At 39.9% G+C, this 22,917-nt stretch overlaps 7 non-coding genes across 7 annotated transcripts; all 7 read left to right on the top strand.

Annotated features, from left to right (window-relative positions):
* Positions 1-13: 13 nt before the first annotated feature.
* TRNAH-GUG (transfer RNA histidin (anticodon GUG)) lies at positions 14-85 on the top strand. The gene has a single exon. It is a non-coding gene; the product is annotated as a tRNA-His (tRNA).
* Positions 86-1,830: 1,745 nt separating this feature from the next.
* Positions 1,831-1,902, top strand: TRNAH-GUG (transfer RNA histidin (anticodon GUG)). The gene has a single exon. It is a non-coding gene; the product is annotated as a tRNA-His (tRNA).
* A 2,540-nt stretch (positions 1,903-4,442) lies between these two features.
* Positions 4,443-4,514, top strand: TRNAH-GUG (transfer RNA histidin (anticodon GUG)). The gene has a single exon. It is a non-coding gene; the product is annotated as a tRNA-His (tRNA).
* Positions 4,515-5,748: 1,234 nt separating this feature from the next.
* On the top strand, positions 5,749-5,820 carry TRNAH-GUG (transfer RNA histidin (anticodon GUG)). The gene has a single exon. It is a non-coding gene; the product is annotated as a tRNA-His (tRNA).
* Positions 5,821-6,009: 189 nt separating this feature from the next.
* Positions 6,010-6,081, top strand: TRNAH-GUG (transfer RNA histidin (anticodon GUG)). The gene has a single exon. It is a non-coding gene; the product is annotated as a tRNA-His (tRNA).
* A 4,355-nt stretch (positions 6,082-10,436) lies between these two features.
* Positions 10,437-10,508, top strand: TRNAH-GUG (transfer RNA histidin (anticodon GUG)). The gene has a single exon. It is a non-coding gene; the product is annotated as a tRNA-His (tRNA).
* A 3,045-nt stretch (positions 10,509-13,553) lies between these two features.
* TRNAH-GUG (transfer RNA histidin (anticodon GUG)) lies at positions 13,554-13,625 on the top strand. The gene has a single exon. It is a non-coding gene; the product is annotated as a tRNA-His (tRNA).
* Positions 13,626-22,917: the final 9,292 nt, after the last annotated feature.

The raw sequence follows: 22,917 nt of genomic DNA, 5'->3' as shown, positions 1-22,917 counted from the left end.
ACGTGACTGGCTAGCCGTGATCGTCTAGTGGTTAGGACATTGCGTTGTGGCCGCAATAACCCAGGTTCGAATCCTGGTCTCGGCAGATTGTGCTATATGTAGTTCTTGTTGTTTTGAGTCGTATTTTGGGATTCTACATTCAATTCCATTTCAGAGTAACAGGTTACGAAACATAATCACGCAGTCATCATAAACTGCAGATTAAATGCAAGATCAATGCACTATAGATATTCGTGACTTACTGAATAGCACGTAATTCAAACATGACTGGCTAGCCGTAATCGTCTAGTGGTTAGGACATTGCGTTGTGGCCGCAATAACCCAGGTTCGAATCCTGGTCTCGGCAAATTGTGCAATATGTTGTTTTGAGTCGCATTTTGGAATTCTACATTCAATTCCATTTCAGGGTAACAGATTTGCAAACATAATCACGCAGTCATCATAAACTGTAGATTAAATGCAAGATCAATGCACTATACTTATTCGTCGCTAACTGTGTAACACTTGATCCGAAATTGACTGGCTAGTCGTGATCGTCTAGTGGTTAGGACATTCCGTAGTGGCCGCAATAACCCAGGTTCGAATCGTGGTGTGGGCAGATTCTGCTATATGTAGTTCTTGTTGTTTTGAGTCGCATTTTGGAATTCTACATTCAATTCCATTTCAGGGTAACAGATTTGCAAACATAATCACGCAGTCATCATAAACTGTAGATTAAATGCAAGATCAATGCACTATGCTTATTCGTCGCTTACTGAGTAACACTTGATCCGAACTTGACTGGCTAGCCGTGATCGTCTAGTGGTTAGGACATTCCGTTGTGGCCGCAATAACCCAGGTTCGAATCCTGGTCTGGGCAGATTGTGCTATATGTAGTTCTTGTTGTTTTGAGTCGTATTTTGGTATTCTACATTCAATTCCATTTCAGAGTAACAGGTTACGAAACATAATCACGCAGTCATCATAAACTGCAGATTAAATGCAAGATCAATGCACTATACATATTCGTCGCTTCATGAGAAGCACGCAATTCGAACATGACTGGCTTGCGTGATCGTCTTGTGGGTAGGACATTTCGTTGTGGCCTCAAAAACCCAGGTTCGAATCCTGGTCTCGGCAGATTGTGCGTTATGTTTTGTTTTGTTGTTTTGAGTCGTATTTTGGGATTCTACATTCAATACTTTTCCAGGGTAACAGGTGAGCAAACATAATCACGCAGTCATCATAAACTGCAGATTAAATGCAATATCAATGCACTATACTTATTCGTCGCTTACTGAGTAGCACGATATCCGAACATGGCTGGCTAGCCGTGATCGTCTAGTGGTTAGGTCATTGCGTTGTGGCCGCAATAACCCAGATTCGAATCCTGGTCTCGGCAGATTGTGCGATATGTCGTTGTTTTGTTTTGATTCGTATTTTTGAATTCTACATTCAATTCTATTCCAGGGTAACAGGTTAGCAAACATAATCACGCAGTCATCATAAACTTTAGATTAAATGCAAGATCAATGCACTATACTTATTCGTCGCTTACTGACTAACATTTAATCCGAACATGACTGGCTAGCCGTGATCGTCTAGTGGTTAGGGCATTCCGTTGTGGCCGCAATAACCCAGGTTTGAATCCTGGTCTGGGCAGATTATGCTATATGTAGTTCTTGTTGTTTTGAGTCGTATTTTGGTATTCTACATTTAATTCCATTTCAGAGTAACAGGTTACGAAACATAATCACGCAGTCATCATAAACTGCAGATTAAATGCAAGATCAATGCACTATACATATTCGTCACTTACTGAATAGCACGTAATTCGAACACGACAGGCTAGCCGTGATCGTCTAGTGGTTAGGACATTGCGTTGTGCCCGCAATAACCCAGGTTCGAATCCTGGTCTCGGCAGATTGTGCGATATGTAGTTCTTGTTGTTTTGAGTCGTATTTTGGGATTCTACATTCAATTCCATTTCAGAGTAACAGGTTATGAAACATAATCACGCAGTCATCATTAACTGCAGATTAAATGCAAGATCAATGCACTATATTTATTCGTCGCTTACTGAGTAACACTTGATTCGAACTTGACGGGCTAGCCGTGATCGTCTAGCGGTTAGGACATTCCGTTGTGGCCGCAATAACCCAGGTTCGAATCCTGGTCTGGGCAGATTGTGCTATCTGTAGTTCTTGTTGTTTTGAGTCGTATTTTGGTATTCTACATTCAATTCCATTTCAGAGTAACAGGTTACGAAACATAATCACACAGTCATCATAAATTGCAGATTAAATGCAAGATCAATGCACTATACATATTCGTCGCTTCATGAGAAGCACGTAATTCGAACATGACTGCCTTGCCGTGATCGTCTAGTGGTTAGGATATTTCGTTGTGGCCTCAATAACCCAGGTTCGAATCCTGGTCTCGGCAGATTGTGCGTTATGTTTTGTTTTGTTGTTTTGAGTCGTATTTTGGGATTCTACATTCAATTCTTTTCCAGGGTAACAGGTGAGCAAACATAATCATGCAGTCATCATAAACTGCAGATTAAATGCAATATCAATGCACTATACATATTCGACGCTTCCTGAGTAGCACGTAATTCGAACATGACTGGCTAGCCGTGATCGTCTAGTGGTTAGGACATTGCGTTGTGGCCGCAATAACCTTGGTTCGAATCCTGGTCTCGGCAGATTGTGCGTTATGTCGTTGTTTTGTTGTTTTGAGTCGTATTTTGGGATTCTACATTCAATTCTATTCCAGGGTAACAGATTAGTAAACATAATCACGCAGTCATCATAAACTGCAGATAAAATGCAAGATTAATGCACTATACTTATTGGTCGCTTACTGCGTAACACGAAATCCGAATATGACTGGCTCGCCGTGATCGTCTAGTGGTTAGGGCATTGCGTTGTGGCCGCAATAACACAGGTTCGAATGCTGGTCTCGGCAGATTGTGCGATATGTAGTTCTTGATGTTTTGAGTCGTATTTCGGTATTCTACATTCAATTCCATTTCAGAGTAACAGGTTAGCAAACATAATCACGCAGTCATCATAAACTTTAGATTAAATGCAAGAACAATGCACTATACTTATTCTTCGCTTACTGAGCAACACTTACTCCGAACGTGACTGGCTAGCCGTGATCGTCTAGTGGTTAGGACATTGCGTTGTGGCCGCAATAACCCAGCTTCGAATCCTGGTCTCGGCAGATTGTGCTATATGTAGTTCTTGTTGTTTTGAGTCGTATTTTGGGATTCTACATTCAATTCCATTTCAGAGTAACAGGTTACGAAACATAATCACGCAGTCATCATAAACTGCAGATTAAATGCAAGATCAATGCACTATACATATTCGACGCTTCCTGAGTAGCACGTAATTCGAACATGACTGGCCAGCCGTGATCGTCTAGTGGTTAGGACAATGCGTTGTGGCCGCAATAACACAGGTTCGAATGCTGGTCTCGGCAGATTGTGCGATATGTAGTTCTTGTTGTTTTGAGTCGTATTTTGGTATTCTACATTCAATTCCATTTCAGAGTAACAGGTTAGCAAACATAATCACGCAGTCATCATAAACTTTAGATTAAATGCAAGATCAATGCACTATACTTATTCTTCGCTTACTGAGCAACACTTCCTCCGAACGTAACTGGCTAGTCGTGATCGTCTAGTGGTTAGGACATTGCGTTGTGGCCGCAATAACCCAGGTTCGAATCCTAGTCTCGTCAGATTGTGCTATATGTAGTTCTTGTTGTTTTGAGTCGTATTTTGGGATTCTATATTCAATTCCATTTCAGAGTAACAGGTTACGAAACATAATCACGCAGTCATCATAATCTGCCGATTAAATGCAAGATCAATGCACTATACATATTCGACGCTTCCTGAGTAGCACGTAATTCGAACATGACTGGTTAGCCGTGATCGTCTAGTGGTTAGGACATTGCGTTGTTCCCGCAATAACCCAGGTTCGAATCCTGGTCTCGGCAGATTGTGCGATATGTCGTTGTTTTGTTTTGATTCGTATTTTTGAATTCTACATTCAATTCTATTCCAGGGTAACAGGTTAGCAAACATAATCACGCAGTCATCATAAACTTTAGATTAAATGCAAGATCAATGCACTCTACTTATTCGTCGCTTACTGACTAACATTTAATCCGAACATGACTGGCTAGCCGTGATCGTCTAGTGGTTAGGGCATTCCGTTGTGGCCGCAATAACCCAGGTTCGAATCCTGGTCTGGGCAGATTATGCTATATGAAGTTCTTGTTGTTTTGAGTCGTATTATGGTATTCTACATTTAATTCCATTTCAGAGTAACAGGTTACGAAACATAATCACGCAGTCATCATAAACTGCAGATTAAATGCAAGATCAATGCACTATACATATTCGTCACTTACTGAATAGCACGAAATTCGAACACGACAGGCTAGCCGTGATCGTCTAGTGGTTAGGACATTGCGTTGTGCCCGCAATAACCCAGGTTCGAATCCTGGTCTCGGCAGATTGTGCGATATGTAGTTCTTGTTGTTTTGAGTCGTATTTTGGGATTCTACATTCAATTCCATTTCAGAGTAACAGGTTATGAAACATAATCACGCAGTCATCATAAACTGCAGATTAAATGCAAGATCAATGCACTATATTTATTCGTCGCTTACTGAGTAACACTTGATTCGAACTTGACGGGCTAGCCGTGATCGTCTAGTGGTTAGGACATTCCGTTGTGGCCGCAATAACCCAGGTTCGAATCCTGGTCTGGGCAGATTGTGCTATCTGTAGTTCTTGTTGTTTTGAGTCGTATTTTGGTATTCTACATTCAATTCCATTTCAGAGTAACAGGTTACGAAACATAATCACACAGTCATCATAAATTGCAGATTAAATGCAAGATCAATGCACTATACATATTCGTCGCTTCATGAGAAGCACGTAATTCGAACATGACTGCCTTGCCGTGATCGTCTAGTGGTTAGGACATTTCGTTGTGGCCTCAATAACCCAGGTTCGAATCCTGGTCTCGGCAGATTGTGCGTTATGTTTTGTTTTGTTGTTTTGAGTCGTATTTTGGGATTCTACATTCAATTCTTTTCCAGGGTAACAGGTGAGCAAACATAATCATGAAGTCATCATAAACTGCAGATTAAATGCAATATCAATGCACTATACATATTCGACGCTTCCTGAGTAGCACGTAATTCGAACATGACTGGCTAGCCGTGATCGTCTAGTGGTTAGGACATTGCGTTGTGGCCGCAATAACCTTGGTTCGAATCCTGGTCTCGGCAGATTGTGCGTTATGTCGTTGTTTTGTTGTTTTGAGTCGTATTTTGGGATTCTACATTCAATTCTATTCCAGTGTAACAGATTAGTAAACATAATCACGCAGTCATCATAAACTGCAGATAAAATGCAAGATTAATGCACTATACTTATTGGTCGTTACTGCGTAACACGAAATCCGAATATGACTGGCTCGCCGTGATCGTCTAGTGGTTAGGGCATTGCGTTGTGGCCGCAATAACACAGGTTCGAATGCTGGTCTCGGCAGATTGTACTATATGTAGTTCTTGATGTTTTGAGTCGTATTTCGGTATTCTACATTCAATTCCATTTCAGAGTAACAGGTTAGCAAACATAATCACGCAGTCATCATAAACTTTAGATTAAATGCAAGAACAATGCACTATACTTATTCTTCGCTTACTGAGCAACACTTCCCCGTACGTGACTGGCTAGCCGTGATCGTCTAGTGGTTAGGGCATTGCGTTGTGGCCGCAATAACCCAGGTTCGAATCCTGGTCTCGGCAGATTGTGCTATATGTAGTTCTTGTTGTTTTGAGTCGTATTTTGGGATTCTACATTCAATTCCATTTCAGAGTAACAGGTTACGAAACATAATCACGCAGTCATCATAAACTGCAGATTAAATGCAAGATCAATGCACTATAGATATTCGTGACTTACTGAATAGCACGTAATTCGAACATGACTGGCTAGCCGTGATCGTCTAGTGGTTAGGACATTGCGTTGTGGCCGCAATAACCCAGGTTCGAATCCTGGTCTCGGCAAATTGTGCAATATGTTGTTTTGAGTCGCATTTTGGAATTCTACATTCAATTCCATTTCAGGGTAACAGATTTGCAAACATAATCACGCAGTCATCATAAACTGTAGATTAAATGCAAGATCAATGCACTATACTTATTCGTCGCTAACTGTGTAACACTTGATCCGAAATTGACTGGCTAGTCGTGATCGTCTAGTGGTTAGGACATTCCGTAGTGGCCGCAATAACCCAGGTTCGAATCGTGGTCTGGGCAGATTCTGCTATATGTAGTTCTTGTTGTTTTGAGTCGCATTTTGGAATTCTACATTCAATTCCATTTCAGGGTAACAGATTTGCAAACATAATCACGCAGTCATCATAAACTGTAGATTAAATGCAAGATCAATGCACTATGCTTATTCGTCGCTTACTGAGTAACACTTGATCCGAACTTGACTGGCTAGCCGTGATCGTCTAGTGGTTAGGACATTCCGTTGTGGCCGCAATAACCCAGGTTCGAATCCTGGTCTGGGCAGATTGTGCTATATGTAGTTCTTGTTGTTTTGAGTCGTATTTTGGTATTCTACATTCAATTCCATTTCAGAGTAACAGGTTACGAAACATAATCACGCAGTCATCATAAACTGCAGATTAAATGCAAGATCAATGCACTATACATATTCGTCGCTTCATGAGAAGCACGCAATTCGAACATGACTGCCTTGCGTGATCGTCTAGTGGGTAGGACATTTCGTTGTGGCCTCAATAACCCAGGTTCGAATCCTGGTCTCGGCAGATTGTGCGTTATGTTTTGTTTTGTTGTTTTGAGTCGTATTTTGGGATTCTACATTCAATACTTTTCCAGGGTAACAGGTGAGCAAACATAATCACGCAGTCATCATAAACTGCAGATTAAATGCAATATCAATGCACTATACTTATTCGTCGCTTACTGAGTAGCACGATATCCGAACATGGCTGGCTAGCCGTGATCGTCTAGTGGTTAGGTCATTGCGTTGTGGCCGCAATAACCCAGATTCGAATCCTGGTCTCGGCAGATTGTGCGATATGTCGTTGTTTTGTTTTGATTCGTATTTTTGAATTCTACATTCAATTCTATTCCAGGGTAACAGGTTAGCAAACATAATCACGCAGTCATCATAAACTTTAGATTAAATGCAAGATCAATGCACTATACTTATTCGTCGCTTACTGACTAACATTTAATCCGAACATGACTGGCTAGCCGTGATCGTCTAGTGGTTAGGGCATTCCGTTGTGGCCGCAATAACCCAGGTTCGAATCCTGGTCTGGGCAGATTATGCTATATGTAGTTCTTGTTGTTTTGAGTCGTATTTTGGTATTCTACATTTAATTCCATTTCAGAGTAACAGGTTACGAAACATAATCACGCAGTCATCATAAACTGCAGATTAAATGCAAGATCAATGCACTATACATATTCGTCACTTACTGAATAGCACGTAATTCGAACACGACAGGCTAGCCATGATCGTCTAGTGGTTAGGACATTGCGTTGTGCCCGCAATAACCCAGGTTCGAATCCTGGTCTCGGCAGATTGTGCGATATGTAGTTCTTGTTGTTTTGAGTCGTATTTTGGGATTCTACATTCAATTCCATTTCAGAGTAACAGGTTATGAAACATAATCACGCAGTCATCATAAACTGCAGATAAAATGCAAGATTAATGCACTATACTTATTGGTCGCTTACTGCGTAACACGAAATCCGAATATGACTGGCTCGCCGTGATCGTCTAGTGGTTAGGACATTCCGTTGTGGCCGCAATAACCCAGATTCGAATCCTGGTCTGGGCAGATTGTGCTATATGTAGTTCTTGTTGTTTTGAGTCGTATTTTGGTATTCTACATTCAATTCCATTTCAGAGTAACAGGTTACGAAACATAATCACGCAGTCATCATAAACTGCAGATTAAATGCAAGATCAATGCACTATACATATTCGTCGCTTCATGAGAAGCACGCAATTCGAACATGACTGCCTTGCGTGATCGTCTAGTGGGTAGGACATTTCGTTGTGGCCTCAATAACCCAGGATCGAATCCTGGTCTCGGCAGATTGTGCGTTATGTTTTGTTTTGTTGTTTTGAGTCGTATTTTGGGTTTCTACATTCAATACTTTTCCAGGGTAACAGGTGAGCAAACATAATCACGCAGTCATCATAAACTGCAGATTAAATGCAATATCAATGCACTATACTTATTCGTCGCTTACTGAGTAGCACGATATCCGAACATGGCTGGCTAGCCGTGATCGTCTAGTGGTTAGGTCATTGCGTTGTGGCCGCAATAACCCAGATTCGAATCCTGGTCTCGGCAGATTGTGCGATATGTCGTTGTTTTGTTTTGATTCGTATTTTTGAATTCTACATTCAATTCTATTCCAGGGTAACAGGTTAGCAAACATAATCACGTAGTCATCATAAACTTTAGATTAAATGCAAGATCAATGCACTATACTTATTCGTCGCTTACTGACTAACATTTAATCCGAACATGACTGGCTAGCCGTGATCGTCTAGTGGTTAGGGCATTCCGTTGTGGCCGCAATAACCCAGGTTCGAATCCTGGTCTGGGCAGATTATGCTATATGTAGTTCTTGTTGTTTTGAGTCGTATTTTGGTATTCTACATTTAATTCCATTTCAGAGTAAACAGGTTACGAAACATAATCACGCAGTCATCATAAACTGCAGATTAAATGCAAGATCATGCACTATACATATTCGTCACTTACTGAATAGCACGTAATTCGAACACGACAGGCTAGCCATGATCGTCTAGTGGTTAGGACATTGCGTTGTGCCCGCAATAACCCAGGTTCGAATCCTGGTCTCGGCAGATTGTGCGATATGTAGTTCTTGTTGTTTTGAGTCGTATTTTGGGATTCTACATTCAATTCCATTTCAGAGTAACAGGTTATGAAACATAATCACGCAGTCATCATAAACTGCAGATTAAATGCAAGATCAATGCACTATATTTATTCGTCGCTTACTGAGTAACACTTGATTCGAACTTGACGGGCTAGCCGTGATCGTCTAGTGGTTAGGACATTCCGTTGTGGCCGCAATAACCCAGGTTCGAATCCTGGTCTGGGCAGATTGTGCTATCTGTAGTTCTTGTTGTTTGAGTCGTATTTTGGTATTCTACATTCAATTCCATTTCAGAGTAACAGGTTACGAAACATAATCACACAGTCATCATAAATTGCAGATTAAATGCAAGATCAATGCACTATACATATTCGTCGCTTTATGAGAAGCACGTAATTCGAACATGACTGCCTTGCCGTGATCGTCTAGTGGTTAGGATATTTCGTTGTGGCCTCAATAACCCAGGTTCGAATCCTGGTCTCGGCAGATTGTGCGTTATGTTTGTTTTGTTGTTTTGAGTCGTGTTTTGGGATTCTACATTCAATTCTTTTCCAGGGTAACAGGTGAGCAAACATAATCATGCAGTCATCATAAACTGCAGATTAAATGCAATATCAATGCACTATACATATTCGACGCTTCCTGAGTAGCACGTAATTCGAACATGACTGGCTAGCCGTGATCGTCTAGTGGTTAGGACATTGCGTTGTGGCCGCAATAACCTTGGTTCAAATCCTGGTCTCGGCAGATTGTGCGTTATGTCGTTGTTTTGTTGTTTTGAGTCGTATTTTGGGATTCTACATTCAATTCTATTCCAGGGTAACAGATTAGTAAACATAATCACGCAGTCATCATAAACTGCAGATAAAATGCAAGATTAATGCACTATACTTATTGGTCGCTTACTGCGTAACACGAAATCCGAATATGACTGGCTCGCCGTGATCGTCTAGTGGTTAGGGCATTGCGTTGTGGCCGCAATAACACAGGTTCGAATGCTGGTCTCGGCAGATTGTGCGATATGTAGTTCTTGATGTTTTGAGTCGTATTTCGGTATTCTACATTCAATTCCATTTCAGAGTAACAGGTTAGCAAACATAATCACGCAGTCATCATAAACTTTAGATTAAATGCAAGATCAATGCACTATACTTATTCTTCGCTTACTGAGCAACACTTCCTCCGAACGTAACTGGCTAGCCGTGATCGTCTAGTGGTTAGGACATTGCGTTGTGGCCGCAATAACCCAGGTTCGAATCCTAGTCTCGTCAGATTGTGCTATATGTAGTTCTTGTTGTTTTGAGTCGTATTTTGGGATTCTATATTCAATTCCATTTCAGAGTAACAGGTTACGAAACATAATCACGCAGTCATCATAATCTGCCGATTAAATGCAAGATCAATGCACTATACATATTCGACGCTTCCTGAGTAGCACGTAATTCGAACATGACTGGCTAGCCGTGATCGTCTAGTGGTTAGGACATTGCGTTGTGGCCGCAATAACCCAGGTTCGAATCCTGGTCTCGGCAAATTGTGCAATATGTTGTTTTGAGTCGCATTTTGGAATTCTACATTCAATTCCATTTCAGGGTAACAGATTTGCAAACATAATCACGCAGTCATCATAAACTGTAGATTAAATGCAAGATCAATGCACTATACTTATTCGTCGCTAACTGTGTAACACTTGATCCGAAATTGACTGGCTAGCCGTGATCGTCTAGTGGTTAGGACATTCCGTTGTGGCCGCAATAACCCAGGTTCGAATCCTGGTCTGGGCAGATTGTGCTATCTGTAGTTCTTGTTGTTTTGAGTCGTATTTTGGTATTCTACATTCAATTCCATTTCAGAGTAACAGGTTACGAAACATAATCACACAGTCATCATAAATTGCAGATTAAATGCAAGATCAATGCACTATACATATTCGTCGCTTCATGAGAAGCACGTAATTCGAACATGACTGCCTTGCCGTGATCGTCTAGTGGTTAGGATATTTCGTTGTGGCCTCAATAACCCAGGTTCGAATCCTGGTCTCGGCAGATTGTGCGTTATGTTTTGTTTTGTTGTTTTGAGTCGTGTTTTGGGATTCTACATTCAATTCTTTTCCAGGGTAACAGGTGAGCAAACATAATCATGCAGTCATCATAAACTGCAGATTAAATGCAATATCAATGCACTATACATATTCGACGCTTCCTGAGTAGCACGTAATTCGAACATGACTGGCTAGCCGTGATCGTCTAGTGGTTAGGACATTGCGTTGTGGCCGCAATAACCTTGGTTCAAATCCTGGTCTCGGCAGATTGTGCGTTATGTCGTTGTTTTGTTGTTTTGAGTCGTATTTTGGGATTCTACATTCAATTCTATTCCAGGGTAACAGATTAGTAAACATAATCACGCAGTCATCATAAACTGCAGATAAAATGCAAGATTAATGCACTATACTTATTGGTCGCTTACTGCGTAACACGAAATCCGAATATGACTGGCTCGCCGTGATCGTCTAGTGGTTAGGGCATTGCGTTGTGGCCGCAATAACACAGGTTCGAATGCTGGTCTCGGCAGATTGTGCGATATGTAGTTCTTGATGTTTTGAGTCGTATTTCGGTATTCTACATTCAATTCCATTTCAGAGTAACAGGTTAGCAAACATAATCACGCAGTCATCATAAACTTTAGATTAAATGCAAGATCAATGCACTATACTTATTCTTCGCTTACTGAGCAACACTTCCTCCGAACGTAACTGGCTAGCCGTGATCGTCTAGTGGTTAGGACATTGCGTTGTGGCCGCAATAACCCAGGTTCGAATCCTAGTCTCGTCAGATTGTGCTATATGTAGTTCTTGTTGTTTTGAGTCGTATTTTGGGATTCTATATTCAATTCCATTTCAGAGTAACAGGTTACGAAACATAATCACGCAGTCATCATAATCTGCCGATTAAATGCAAGATCAATGCACTATACATATTCGACGCTTCCTGAGTAGCACGTAATTCGAACATGACTGGCTAGCCGTGATCGTCTAGTGGTTAGGACATTGCGTTGTGGCCGCAATAACCAGGTTCGAATCCTGGTCTCGGCAAATTGTGCAATATGTTGTTTTGAGTCGCATTTTGGAATTCTACATTCAATTCCATTTCAGGGTAACAGATTTGCAAACATAATCACGCAGTCATCATAAACTGTAGATTAAATGCAAGATCAATGCACTATACTTATTCGTCGCTAACTGTGTAACACTTGATCCGAAATTGACTGGCTAGCCGTGATCGTCTAGTGGTTAGGACATTCCGTTGTGGCCGCAATAACCCAGGTTCGAATCCTGGTCTGGGCAGATTGTGCTATCTGTAGTTCTTGTTGTTTTGAGTCGTATTTTGGTATTCTACATTCAATTCCATTTCAGAGTAACAGGTTACGAAACATAATCACACAGTCATCATAAATTGCAGATTAAATGCAAGATCAATGCACTATACATATTCGTCGCTTCATGAGAAGCACGTAATTCGAACATGACTGCCTTGCCGTGATCGTCTAGTGGTTAGGATATTTCGTTGTGGCCTCAATAACCCAGGTTCGAATCCTGGTCTCGGCAGATTGTGCGTTATGTTTTGTTTTGTTGTTTGAGTCGTGTTTTGGGATTCTACATTCAATTCTTTTCCAGGGTAACAGGTGAGCAAACATAATCATGCAGTCATCATAAACTGCAGATTAAATGCAATATCAATGCACTATACATATTCGACGCTTCCTGAGTAGCACGTAATTCGAACATGACTGGCTAGCCGTGATCGTCTAGTGGTTAGGACATTGCGTTGTGGCCGCAATAACCTTGGTTCAAATCCTGGTCTCGGCAGATTGTGCGTTATGTCGTTGTTTTGTTGTTTTGAGTCGTATTTTGGGATTCTACATTCAATTCTATTCCAGGGTAACAGATTAGTAAACATAATCACGCAGTCATCATAAACTGCAGATAAAATGCAAGATTAATGCACTATACTTATTGGTCGCTTACTGCGTAACACGAAATCCGAATATGACTGGCTCGCCGTGATCGTCTAGTGGTTAGGGCATTGCGTTGTGGCCGCAATAACACAGGTTCGAATGCTGGTCTCGGCAGATTGTGCGATATGTAGTTCTTGATGTTTTGAGTCGTATTTCGGTATTCTACATTCAATTCCATTTCAGAGTAACAGGTTAGCAAACATAATCACGCAGTCATCATAAACTTTAGATTAAATGCAAGATCAATGCACTATACTTATTCTTCGCTTACTGAGCAACACTTCCTCCGAACGTAACTGGCTAGCCGTGATCGTCTAGTGGTTAGGACATTGCGTTGTGCCGCAATAACCCAGGTTCGAATCCTAGTCTCGTCAGATTGTGCTATATGTAGTTCTTGTTGTTTTGAGTCGTATTTTGGGATTCTATATTCAATTCCATTTCAGAGTAACAGGTTACGAAACATAATCACGCAGTCATCATAATCTGCCGATTAAATGCAAGATCAATGCACTATACATATTCGACGCTTCCTGAGTAGCACGTAATTCGAACATGACTGGCTAGCCGTGATCGTCTAGTGGTTAGGACATTGCGTTGTGGCCGCAATAACCCAGGTTCGAATCCTGGTCTCGGCAAATTGTGCAATATGTTGTTTTGAGTCGCATTTTGGAATTCTACATTCAATTCCATTTCAGGGTAACAGATTTGCAAACATAATCACGCAGTCATCATAAACTGTAGATTAAATGCAAGATCAATGCACTATACTTATTCGTCGCTAACTGTGTAACACTTGATCCGAAATTGACTGGCTAGTCGTGATCGTCTAGTGGTTAGGACATTCCGTAGTGGCCGCAAAACCCAGGTTCGAATCGTGGTCTGGGCAGATTCTGCTATATGTAGTTCTTGTTGTTTTGAGTCGCATTTTGGAATTCTACATTCAATTCCATTTCAGGGTAACAGATTTGCAAACATAATCACGCAGTCATCATAAACTGTAGATTAAATGCAAGATCAATGCACTATGCTTATTCGTCGCTTACTGAGTAACACTTGATCCGAACTTGACTGGCTAGCCGTGATCGTCTAGTGGTTAGGACATTCCGTTGTGGCCGCAATAACCCAGGTTCGAATCCTGGTCTGGGCAGATTGTGCTATATGTAGTTCTTGTTGTTTTGAGTCGTATTTTGGTATTCTACATTCAATTCCATTTCAGAGTAACAGTTACGAAACATAATCACGCAGTCATCATAAACTGCAGATTAAATGCAAGATCAATGCACTATACATATTCGTCGCTTCATGAGAAGCACGCAATTCGAACATGACTGCCTTGCGTGATCGTCTAGTGGGTAGGACATTTCGTTGTGGCCTCAATAACCCAGGTTCGAATCCTGGTCTCGGCAGATTGTGCGTTATGTTTTGTTTTGTTGTTTTGAGTCGTATTTTGGGATTCTACATTCAATACTTTTCCAGGGTAACAGGTGAGCAAACATAATCACGCAGTCATCATAAACTGCAGATTAAATGCAATATCAATGCACTATACTTATTCGTCGCTTACTGAGTAGCACGATATCCGAACATGGCTGGCTAGCCGTGATCGTCTAGTGGTTAGGTCATTGCGTTGTGGCCGCAATAACCCAGATTCGAATCCTGCTCTCGGCAGATTGTGCGATATGTCGTTGTTTTGTTTTGATTCGTATTTTTGAATTCTACATTCAATTCTATTCCAGGGTAACAGGTTAGCAAACATAATCACGCAGTCATCATAAACTTTAGATTAAATGCAAGATCAATGCACTATACTTATTCGTCGCTTACTGACTAACATTTAATCCGAACATGACTGGCTAGCCGTGATCGTCTAGTGGTTAGGGCATTCCGTTGTGGCCGCAATAACCCAGGTTCGAATCCTGGTCTGGGCAGATTATGCTATATGTAGTTCTTGTTGTTTTGAGTCGTATTTTGGTATTCTACATTTAATTCCATTTCAGAGTAACAGGTTACGAAACATAATCACGCAGTCATCATAAACTGCAGATTAAATGCAAGATCAATGCAGTATACATATTCGTCACTTACTGAATAGCACGTAATTCGAACATGACTGGCTAGCCGTGATCGTCTGTTGGTTAGGACATTCCGTTGTGGCCGCAATAACCCAGGTTCGAATCCTGGTCTGGGCAGATTGTGCTATATGTAGTTCTTGTTGTTTTGAGTCGTATTTTGGTATTCTACATTCAATTCCATTTCAGAGTAACAGGTTACGAAACATAATCACGCAGTCATCATAAACTGCAGATTAAATGCAAGATCAATGCACTATACATATTCGTCGCTTCATGAGAAGCACGCAATTCGAACATGACTGCCTTGCGTGATCGTCTAGTAGGTAGGACATTTCGTTGTGGCCTCAATAACCCAGGTTCGAATCCTGGTCTCGGCAGATTGTGCGTTATGTTTTGTTTTGTTGTTTTGAGTCGTATTTTGGGATTCTACATTCAATTCTTTTCCAGGGAACAGGTGAGCAAACATAATCATGCAGTCATCATAAACTGCAGATTAAATGCAATATCAATGCACTATACATATTCGACGCTTCCTGAGTAGCACGTAATTCGAACATGACTGGCTAGCCGTGATCGTCTAGTGGTTAGGACATTGCGTTGTGGCCGCAATAACCTTGGTTCGAATCCTGGTCTCGGCAGATTGTGCGTTATGTCGTTGTTTTGAGTCGTATTTTGGGATTCTACATTCAATTCTATTCCAGGGTAACAGATTAGTAAACATAATCACGCAGTCATCATAAACTGCAGATAAAATGCAAGATTAATGCACTATACTTATTGGTCGCTTACTGCGTAACACGAAATCGGAATATGACTGGCTCGCCGTGATCGTCTAGTGGTTAGGGCATTGCGTTGTGGCCGCAATAACACAGGTTCGAATGCTGGTCTTGTCAGATTGTGCGATATGTAGTTCTTGATGTTTTGAGTCGTATTTCGGTATTCTACATTCAATTCCATTTCAGAGTAACAGGTTAGCAAACATAATCACGCAGTCATCATAAACTTTAGATTAAATGCAAGAACAATGCACTATACTTATTCTTCGCTTACTGAGCAACACTTACTCCGAACGTGACTGGCTAGCCGTGATCGTCTAGTGGTTAGGACATTGCGTTGTGGCCGCAATAACCCAGGTTCGAATGCTGGTCTCGGCAGATTGTGCTATATGTAGTTCTTGTTGTTTTGAGTCGTATTTTGGGATTCTACATTCAATTCCATTTCAGAGTAACAGGTTACGAAACATAATCACGCAGTCATCATAAACTGCAGATTAAATGCAAGATCAATGCACTATACATATTCGACGCTTCCTGAGTAGCACGTAATTCGAACATGACTGGCCAGCCATGATCGTCTAGTGGTTAGGACAATGCGTTGTGGCCGCAATAACACAGGTTCGAATCCTGGTCTCGGCAGATTGTGCGATATGTAGTTTTTGTTGTTTTGAGTCGTATTTTGGTATTCTACATTCAATTCCATTTCAGAGTAACAGGTTAGCAAACATAATCACGCAGTCATCATAAACTTTAGATTAAATGCAAGATCAATGCACTATACTTATTCTTCGCTTACTGAGCAACACTTCCTCCGAACGTAACTGGCTAGCCGTGTTCGTCTAGTGGTTAGGGCATTGCGTTGTGGCCGCAATAACACAGGTTCAAATGCTGGTCTCGGCAGATTGTGCGATATGTTGTTGCTTTGTTGTTTTGAGTTGTATTTTGGGATACTACATTCAATTCTTTTCCAGGGTAACAGATTTGCAAACATAATCACGCAGTCATCATAAACTGTATATTAAATGCAAGATCAATGCACTATGCTTATTCGTCGCTTACTGAGTAACACTTGATCCGAACTTGACCGGCTAGCCGTGATCGTCTAGTGGTTAGGACATTCCGTTGTGGCCGCAATAACCCAGATTCGAATCCTGGTCTGGGCAGATTGTGCTATATGTAGTTCTTGTTGTTTTGAGTCGTATTTTGGTATTCTACATTCAATTCCATTTCAGAGTAACAGGTTACGAAACATAATCACGCAGTCATCATAAACTGCAGATTAAATGCAAGATCAATGCACTATACATATTCGTCGCTTCATGAGAAGCACGCAATTCGAACATGACTGCCTTGCGTGATCGTCTAGTAGGTAGGACATTTCGTTGTGGCCTCAATAACCCAGGTTCGAATCCTGGTCTCGGCAGATTGTGCGTTATGTTTTGTTTGTTGTTTTGAGTCGTATTTTGGGATACTACATTCAATTCTTTGCCAGGGTAACAGGTTTGCAAACATAATCACGATCTACTGCCAATGAGATGATGAAATCTGCTGGCAATGAGATAGTAAAATTTACTGCCAATGAGATGGTGAAATCTGCTGGCAATAAGATGGTGAAATCTACTGCCAATGAGATGATGAAATCTGCTGGCAATGAGATAGTGAAATCTACTGCCAATGAGATGGTGAAATCTGCTGGCAATGAGATGCCGGAATCTGCTGTCAATAAGGTGGTGGAATCTGCTGCCAATGAGATGGAGCAATCTACTGGCAATGAGACTCTGGAGGTGGAGGTGAACTGGTATACACTTTAAATGTTATTCCTAGTTCCAAAATACTGGGACTAAGAATTTAGTTTTGATCATCCATCTGGAGCCATGTGCATGTAGGATAATCTAATTTCATTCAAACTTACACCAAGACAAAGTGACTTATAAATTCTATTGTATAAACTTTGCTCACTTGTTCGTACTTCTGCTGGTACACCTTCTACAAAAACAAACTGAAGCAATGACACAACTTGGTTAAACTTCAGATTAATTTTATTTCAGGAGCATTCAGGATTTCAAGGAGAATCAAAAGCAGTGCTAAAGCTGATTATAAATTTATGGGCACATTGTAGTGCATTTTTTAAGCTTAGTGGAGCTATATTTATGTAACAACATGACAACTTTATTACAAAACTGAACGGTCTGTTGGAACAGTATGGCAAATATGAACTGCAATAACAGCCGGTACAAATAACCGTCTATTGTGACGATAATACCGGCTACTTTTACGTGAAGAAAATATTTTATCATGTTTTTAACCAGTCTCCTATTTTATCCAGTCTCCTAACTTGTGTGAACATTTTGTCATTTATCATTTATGCTGAAATGATTGTTTCAAACCACTGCCTTACTGACAACCCGATGGCAACTTCGTAAGCGAACACAAAGCTGAACTTCCGGGTTTAACGCATTCGGGGAAGATTGGAACATGATCGGCCATTGTTTATGTGACCTCGGTTCATTTGCGTTATAATAGAGCCCAGTATGTTTTCCAAGCCAGCAAACAGTAACCGAAAAAGGACTGGGCAGCAACAAGGTTCAATCACCAAGTTTTTCAAGATTGCCGATTCCAAAAAAAAGCTGTTGGCACAGGTAAATATTTTTTGCAATGTGCATGTGATTGTCAAACGTTAGCGTCTTAAATAATGTCCACAGAAAAACCACACTCAGAAAAAATGCATCGCTAATTAATCTAAGATGTAATAGCATGCTATTTTGCTCAACTTACTTTCATTTATTTATTTACTGATCTTCATGGATTTTTATTAAAATTTCTGTGCTTTTAAAAATACCTGTATTCCAGTTTTTATGATTTTATTTTATTTTTTATTTATTATTTGCTGTACAATACATTTCAGTTTTGTTTTGTTTTTACCTTTACATCTCGATATTCATGCCTGAATTAAAATATTTTATTATTATATTTTTTTTATATAAAAATATATTTGTATGTAATTTTAGCTAATACTGAGGATGACCACCAACCTGGAACTTCAGCCAGAATGATCCTGAAACCAATGCCAATGTTACTGAGGGTGACACTTATGAAACTAGAACAGCTGAGAAAACATCAAAAGAAGTAACCCCGGATATACATCCAGCTTCTGAGGGAAGAAAAGAATTAATAACAGCATTTCCATCCTTATTTGAGGACAGTGATGAGTATGATCCTCATGCCCATAAATTTTACATATTTCACGGGTTGTGTAGTCAGCTATCTGAAGGAGACCTGGTGACAGTGACATGTGGTGGAACTTCCAATAAAATTTTCTCATTCATGGATCAATGACAGGGAACTTGCATATGATAGTATTACTGATCTCTGGTGGTTGATGTATGTGGAAAATGCCGGCATGTACTGTGTAGAAAACATGATGCCCACAATCAGTTAATTAATCTAAAGTTTGGAATATTGGACCATCGACAAGACTTCGCAAACAAGCTGTGCAAAAACATATTCAATCAATGCAATTAAACGTGAAATGATGCAGCATGTATCTGTATTCCACAAAACTATTGAAGAAAAAAAAGAAGTTGTGCTAGAAAAAGTGTTTACAGCAGTATACTGGTTAGCCAAGGAAGAAATTCCTAATGAAAAACTGTTATCACTTATAACTTTACTTGAAACTTTAGGAATTGATGAGATGCAATAATTTGGCCATCGTAGCAGACCTTCTATTAGAGAGATCATTCTGACTATGGGATAAACCATCTAAGAACTTGTTCTAGAAAGGGTTCAGAACTGTAAATCGTATGGAATTCTAGCAGACAAAACTAGTGATATTGCAGTGATGTAACAACTTATTGTCTTTTCAAAATATTTTTATTTTCATCAAAATAAACCAATAGAGGTCACAGATCCCTGTGATGCAACTGCAAAATCTGTTACAAAAAGCTATTAATAGCGGTCGCAGCGCAAAGCGCCCGCCTTCGGCAGACGCGCACAATACAAGATAATTAAATTCCAGTACTTTCTTCTACTAACTTCATCCCCTTGTTTTACCTTATTTATGTTTTACCGGCAGAAATGGGAGGACATTATGACCGACTTCAGCCCTGGCCAGTGCTCCCCAGTCAAATAAACATCACAGAATGTGCCATAGAGAATGCAATGCATAAACACATGTTAAAACAAAATTTTATTTTGAGATTATATTTTTCATTTTTTCACTTTTGTGTGCTTCGTAATAGGCAGGTGACGTTCCAAGCTTTCGATATGTTATAGATGTTTCCATTAAAACTCCACCATTAAATGCCCAACTTGCCGTAAAACCTGATGATAAATCCTACACTGACCCAGTGTATTACCAATGGACGATGTGTATTTATGTGCCAGACGCTATTTTTTAAAAATAGGAAAATGCAGTAAGGTAGGTGTCTGTTCAAGTTTGTTTGCTTTGTCCTGGATACTTTCTGGTTCAATGAACACGGCGACGCAGCTGACGAAGTTGTAGACGCAGTATTCTCTGCCCAAATCAGCGTTGAAAAATTCATGCATTTTTTTACCCAGATGTACGCTCTAGTTGTGAGCAAATATAACTGTATTAATCCAATTAACAACAGGAAGTAACCTAAATCAAGATTTATTTCAGATTATGTCCGTATTTCCCATGTGAAACCACCCCACTTTTTGAGCACGAACCACTATCGCCATACTGCTTTTGATGTTGAAGGTCAGACCACAAGATCAATATATTGTATCGGCCCGTGAGTTGTGTATTGTTCCACGACAGTCTCGACTTTTGTTTTGTAATGCGCCATACAAACGTAATTCGCATACCAGTCGCCTTCGACAACAACATTGATATTTAAGATTATAGTCTGTCCACATATTTCTTATTAAGTAAGTGGCTGTATTCAATGTCATCTTAAGAGTGTAGGGTATATCGTCCTCTGGCAACCATAACCATGTACATAGCTTCATATGATCAGCTAACAAATAAAAGTGGGCACAGAACAAATGAAACAAACGATTACCTCTCTTACTATTGTTTCCAACCCCAAGCTGTGAGCTAATTAACATAACAATAGACTGTCGATGAGGCTAAACAATAGACCTTTAAAGTCTATGACATCATCCGCTGTCTTGAATATTTTTGCATGTAATTATATATAGTCTCTGCAATGGGATAGACAGGAAATCCCTACTTGACCAGATGTCCATTTCTGGCATTGATGTATGTTTGTCCATATGTGTATAGAGTCACAACTTGAGATCTTTGGTCAATTCTTTTGAAATCTTCTGTGAGTCCTGGCCCTACACTTGTGCAAACAATCTGCATGCATGCACCTGTCCATCCGTCCTTTCAATCATCTTTTGCATATACATATGGTACAAATAATCAATTACATGTACCAGTCTGACTGACTCTGTACATTGAAAATATTAAGACCGATTCTCTTGAAGCTTGCATATGCCATTCTGAATGTTAGTGTGTCTGCATCCACATGCTGGTCTATAAAGTCATAACTGGATAACATTTGCACTAATTCTCATTGGACTTGCTGTGTGCCATGGTCTTATACGTTTTGTACAAATTCAACTGGCATATATCTATACATGTAGACAAACAATGCCAGGGGATTTGCCATATCCGATGGCTTTCTTGTTTATTAGGTTTTTAGATTGTTTCCTTAACCCATATTGCACTTTTAAAATATATTATTTGTTATGATTTCAATGAATAGTACTTTTTAATTTTTATCATTTTGAGTAAACATTTCCTAAACAAAATTTTCATTTTCAAAGTAACATTTAAAACTTTCAACCCTAACAAATAGTGTACAAATAGGTAGAATAATATAAAATCTTTATGAAGTCAATGTTTACATTGTTTAACTGAATTGTTTTATAAAGGCTGACTGTCTAAGCACATTGTGCAAATCACAAGTTATTTCATATTAGTCCGACAAGTGGACTTATAGTTTACTCTCCGTGTGTTTGTCTGTCCGTACGTTTGGAGCTGTTTCTTGGAAATCACTGGACCGATTTTATTCAAACCTTTCACAAACTTAATACCATACGCACGTGCAATGATTTTATGATTGGGTCAAAGATGGCCGACTGGCAAACTTCAAGAGGTGTTAGCTGGGGAAGCTAAATGACGAATTTGATTTTTTTGGACGAAGATAGTGACCCAGAATTTGAAGGTGACGACATCACAGGCCCTTCAACTATTTGTGAATGATACCGACGAACATTGTAGATGACCAGATGAAATGTACGACTGTAAACGTATTGCCATTTTTATAATTCAATGTACATGTGAGATTATTTTATTTTAATTGGCATTGCAAATTAAATTATTATTTTGAAAATGAGCGTCTTTGCTTGCTCCTTAGAGTGTAAATATACGAGTACGTCGAGGAGATCATAACAATCGCGCCGTCTACATGAACAAGGCCTTTTTCCCATGATCTGATGATAAAAAAAGCATACGATGTATAAAATAGAAATACAAAAATTCACAAATCTCCAACTGAGTTCCTGCACAATGGTGTATCATTTCACGCAGATTGATTGTTGCATTGTACGTATATTTTGACAACAGGTTTAAAATAATCCAGGACGTATATCAGGACGTAAATTTGTCTTTCCAAAATATAATCAAAGAAAGCTTAGAAAGAACTCCCGTGTGCTGAGGGAATAAGGATCATGATGTAATATTCGGGAATATTTGAAAATGATAAACAAATTATGAGTAATCTATTAAATAAGGAGCCACCAGTAGTCATCTACACACATAGACATCGTATACCTACAATAAGCCTACTTAAAAATATGCATAAAAGGTCTACACAAAACTGCAACATTAAAAAGAAAATATGATGAATGCTTCATGGGAATGTATAGACCGGAACCACTGGGGCAACGCCACGCTGACCGGAGTCTCCTGCCTGGTAAAAAAAAACATGCGATGGTATTTAATCCATCGTAAGTTCGAAACGAAAAGGTATATGCTCAGTAACAAATGAGACGTGATGGGGATTACTTTGAATTTTGTGTACCGAGAAGTATCTGCCGTAAATTTA

This window comes from Saccoglossus kowalevskii, chromosome 6, assembly GCF_978046115.1.
Source record: "Saccoglossus kowalevskii chromosome 6, keSacKowa6.1, whole genome shotgun sequence".
NCBI classification, from domain to species: Eukaryota; Metazoa; Hemichordata; class Enteropneusta; family Harrimaniidae; genus Saccoglossus; species Saccoglossus kowalevskii.
This window is presented reverse-complemented; position numbering and strand designations above follow the sequence as displayed.